This window comes from Vicia villosa, linkage group LG3 (assembly GCF_029867415.1).
Source record: "Vicia villosa cultivar HV-30 ecotype Madison, WI linkage group LG3, Vvil1.0, whole genome shotgun sequence".
NCBI lineage: Eukaryota > Viridiplantae > Streptophyta > Magnoliopsida > Fabales > Fabaceae > Vicia > Vicia villosa.
In genome coordinates, this window is record NC_081182.1 from 129,935,427 (window position 1) to 129,940,527 (window position 5,101).

The following is a 5,101-nucleotide window of genomic DNA, read 5'->3' on the forward strand; positions in this document are numbered from 1 at the left end:
GGAATGGGTATGTACAAAAGGGGCTTGGGACTTATACCTACGTGGAGGCCCATGGTATATTTACAAAACATGGTTGATTGTTTATTACAGACGCGTCGTTTGTTGTTTTGAAAGCAGTTTGAAAAGTATTGTTTTGAAAGAGTTTTCTGTTCAAAGAAAAAAAATTGTATAAAAGGAAAAAAGGAGTGGGTCTTATACTCTCTAATATTCGAGAGGCCCCACATCGCTTTGAAAATCAATTGATCAAATAAAAAGATTTAATCAATAGTTTCTTTTGAAATCAAAAAGAGATGGTTTATCGTTTTTTTGAAAAGAATTGCGATCGCTTGTTTTAAAACGATTTGAAATTGAAAGAAATCAAATTAATCAAGATAAACAAAAAGATTATGCTTAATTAACACCTAAATGATTAGGGTTTGATCACAAAATATTTATAAGTGATTAGGTTTGAAAATTAAATGAAAAAACAATATTTAAAGTATTTAAAAACATTTAAAAATGTATCATTTTAAACCTAATTAAAAGCATATTAAATAAATCTTTTTTTTGTGATTTTCTTTGATGTTCATAAAGTATGTATATTAAATAAGAGGTGTGTAAAAAATGAATGAAAAATGAATTAATTTGGTTAGTTAAATAATTAATTGAAGTTGTGAAGAAAATGAAAGAAAATAGGTACTAAAAAGATTGGTTTTGTCTCCACAAGGGTTTGAACCCACGACCTCACGCTCACCACTCAAAAACATAACCAACTGGACCACGCGCGTGGTCTGATTATCAAAGGCAAGGATTAGGTTATATTTTGAGTCAAGTTACTAAATTCAGTTTCAAAAATATGGCGCCAAGAACATGAATCCCAATTGAATTTGAAAATTCTGGAAACTGGATCAAATTGATCAAGTGAAGGGTCTAATTCACTCGTTTTTTCACAAGGATCACGATGGTGGTCTTTAATTCCATTTATTTTCACTCTAAGGGGGTCAATTCTCTGATGAACACGAAGAACCCTAATTCTATGACTCATTCTAAATTCGTGTATGTGCAAGTTAAGATGCAATTGATTGAGGGTTAATGATCCTCATAGGTGCAGAAACAAGATGGTATGCTCACATTTCATTTATGATGCGTGCAAGTATGAGTTTGAAGTTCATGAGGCTTACCTTCAAAAACGGCAAAGCTGGAAATCGAATTTGAGCCTGGAGGTGTTACAGATGTTGTTGCTCAATCTGGACAGCTTCAATGGACCTTATAGAACATGTCTGGATGCTTGGAGTGAATTGAAAACCTCTTGATCACCTTGTGGTACCCGAACTGCAGTATGGTTCAAGTGAGAATCAAGCTTAGTGATTTTGGTGTTTCAGATCATGTATGATGGTTGGAACAGTTCATATATGGTATATGGAATGTGTTTGGATGATTAACTTGGACAGAATTGGCCTGGATTTCATTTTGGCATGATAAGGCTAGTGTTATGCATATTTGGAGGTGAGATGATGATTCTGAGTTTGAGGTGTTTTTGGAAGGTTTCAAAGGTTCAAACAACTTCCATATGGTATTTGGGAAGTGTTAGAAGCATCACTTTGCTTAGAACTTCAAAGGTTTAGAGGTTGAGAATTTTACCTCTTTTGAAAACCATGAAACTTGCATTCTAAGAAAGGAAGAGAAAACCTATGTTTATGAGGTTTTGGTGTGATTTTGAATGAGGTAAGGATCTCTATTTATAGGCCAAAGTTTCTGAATACAAAGCTCTTGCAAGTTGATCAAGAATGATGATTTGGCTTAAGAGATAAAATGGAATCTTTCACATTAAATGCAAATGGTTAAAAGTGACTTAACCATGGTTATTTCTCAAGCTTCTTATCCTCTTCCATTCTGATCTCAAATCAGAAAATATCTACCAATTATTGCATCTATGCATCATTATTTGGATCATTTGGCAAATTGGTTCATAACTTAGTGAAAATGGCATGTAATTTCAAGTGAAAAGTTCACTAATGTCAAAATTCAAAACCATGGCTACACTCCATATTTTTTTATGCTCTTGGACATTTTGGAAAGCTCATATTACACACTTCAAAACCCTAGTTGAAAGTTTCTTCAAGACCTTTAAGGAAATGGGTGAAAAAGATCCATGAACTTTGAAGAAAATGAAGTTTTAAGTGAAACTTTCAAAAGATACCAACTTTGAAGCTCCATATCTCTTAAATGGTTGATCTTTTGGAAAAAAATTATATGTGACAAAGTTGTTCATTGGATCAAAATCTACAATTTTCATGTTGGAAGTTTTTTTCAGTTTGTAGGTGAAATTTTGAGTTATTCCCTTCCAAAGTTTGGAAAAAACCATGAAAAACACTTAGAAATTTTTCTAAGTATGGAAAGTCAAACTTTTGACTTTTTGATTCTTGATTGATTTTCTTGATTTTTCTTGATCAAATGACTTCATATATCATATATTGATGATTCAAAACTTCAAAAGTCATGGTTGACCAAAATTCTCCAAAAGTCAATGGTGATCTTGTACAGTTGACTTTTTCAGACGAATCGCGTTTCTGGAGATTCCAAATGAAACAGGCTATCCTCACCAAATGAATGGTATGAATGGATCACATTGAAGCATTAGAGGATATTGAGCCATGGTTTGAGTTGTGACACCATGTCCTGATTAAAAGGTCAGTTGTTCAGTGAATTAGGTCAAAAAACCCTAATTGTCGACCTGATAAAATTGATGACTGTGGATCTTGAATTGAGATGCAACTTCCATTGGATATTGTCATAGGGATTATTTGAGGATGATTGAAACCTTTGATTGACTCCCTGGGGATTTTTAGGGTTTCTCAAATGTGATCCCTGATTTTTAGTCCCTGATAGTTCAAAATCCTAATCTGATGATTTGCAATTTCACTGTTGATCAACCCTTGTGTAGGAGATGTTATGAGCCAATGGATTAGGTCAACATGATGCACTTGGGGTCTTGAGGTCATGTCCCAAGTCATTAGGTCAAATCCTGAGCAAAAGTCAGGAGTATGCTATCTTCAGTCAAAACCCTAATTTGGTTGATTCAGAGCCTTTGAGCTTGTTGAAATGAATCTGAGGACCAAATGTTGATTGTTGATGAAGATGATTCATTTGAAATGAAGGGAGAACAAAACCCTAATTGATTTGTACTTGTACTGATGAGTGATTTCTTGATTAAATCCTGCTGAGTCACAAGTAGCAAACACAAACTATGCAATTTGTTAGAGATGCAAATGATGCATATGCAAATGATATGAGGTGGTATCTTAGGTCAAAAATTGGGGTATGACAACGTGGCCGTACCCAGCTTGTCTAGCGTGTATTTTGACGAGATTTTCCCCTATCTGACGAATGTCGTAGATTTGAATGATGTTGGGGTGTTGATCTATCATATTCACTGAAGCTTCTTTATGTTGCGGCAAAGGATTTGCTTGGACATTGGGATTAGTATCTTTGAAGGATAGCATTCCGCTCTTCACTAATCTTTGAACGTCGATCTTGAAAGGGAAACAATTCTCAATGTTATGACCCGGTGCCCCCTGATGGTAGGGACAAGATTGATTTGCCTTGAACCAAGGTGAAGATTCATTTGTAGTATTCGGAGGACTCCTTGTCTGACTGAGTCCTTTCGCCAGTAATGTTGGAAACAATTCTGCATACGGCATTGGTACGGGGTCAAAGGCAGGATACCTTGAAACCCGATTGTTGTTGAAATTTGGAGGTCGAACATGTTGCTGAGGTTGTTGCGACCTTTGTTGAAATGGTTGTTGAGAAACCTGAGGTTGATAAGCTGGCGCTTAGTTAACAACTGGAGTTATTGTAGCAACTTGAGGTGGAAACTCCTTATTTGCTTTGTGCAAGACATTGTTGACATCTTGAACCTTTTTCTTGTGGAAAGAACTTCCATACTTCCTTGGACCAATAGAAGATTCTGGTTCTTTGTTCAAGCGTCCTTCTCGAACTGCTTCTTCTAAACGTACGCCCAGGTTTACCATCTCGGTAAAGTCACTTGGTGCACTTGCAACCATTCACGCCATCTTTGAGCGTATTCCTTGAAGCTTTCTCTATCCTTTTGAGTCATGGCCCGGAGTTGATCTCTGTCGGAAGCAATATCCAGATTGTACTTATACTGTTTGACGAAGGCCTCTCCGAGGTCTCGAAAAGTACGAATCTCTGAACTGTCCAATTTCATGTACCATTTGAGTGTAGCACCAGTCTGGCTATCTTGAAAGTAATGAATGAGCAATTATTGATTATCAGTCTGAGTTGACATCCTTCGAGCGTACATCACGAGCTGACTTTGTGGGGATGAATTCCCTTTGTACTTCTCGAACTCTGGTACTTTAAATTTGTGAGGAATCTTAACATTTGGAACCAGACAGAGGTCTGCAGCGTTCTTTCCAAATAGATCTTGTCCTCGGAGAGTCTTGAGTTCCTTCTGCATTTGCAGAAACTGTTCCTGGAACTCGTCCAATCTTTCATACCCGCCAGCATCCTCACTGGAAGCGTGATGATATACTTGTTCGCCCGGTGGAGGAAAAGTATGCATAATCGGCTGTGGAGAAGCCATGACAGCAGATCTTGGAATCTCAGCATTCTGTTGTGTGAAACCCATTGCTATTGCTCTTGGAACTTCAATTTCCAGAGGTCTGTAACCCTCTGGTGGATGCATCTCCATTGTAACTCTTGGAACTTCAGAAACTGGGGGTATGTACCTGGCTGGAATAAAGTTATACGGCATGCCTCAAGGTCGGTTGGGGGGCATGGTATACTGCGGAATAGGAGTAGAAACAATCTCGGAAACCACAGTCCTTTATGGTTCTTCTGGCGTTGGTTGATTCTGTGCAACTACCAGGGCTTCTACCATACTATTGAGCCTTTCAACAGCATCTTTGAGAGTAGTAACTTCTTCTCTGAGTTCTCCATTCTCTTGCTCTAAGTCTTCCATTCTTTTCTTGCGACTTGAACGAGTGTTGTATGAATGAGACAGCTTGAATGTCTTTGTTCACCTCCTTCTCCTCCTCTCTTTCTGGAGAAAGGAAAGTGACGATTAGATCCGCGACAATTCTCGTGTCGGTGCATACAA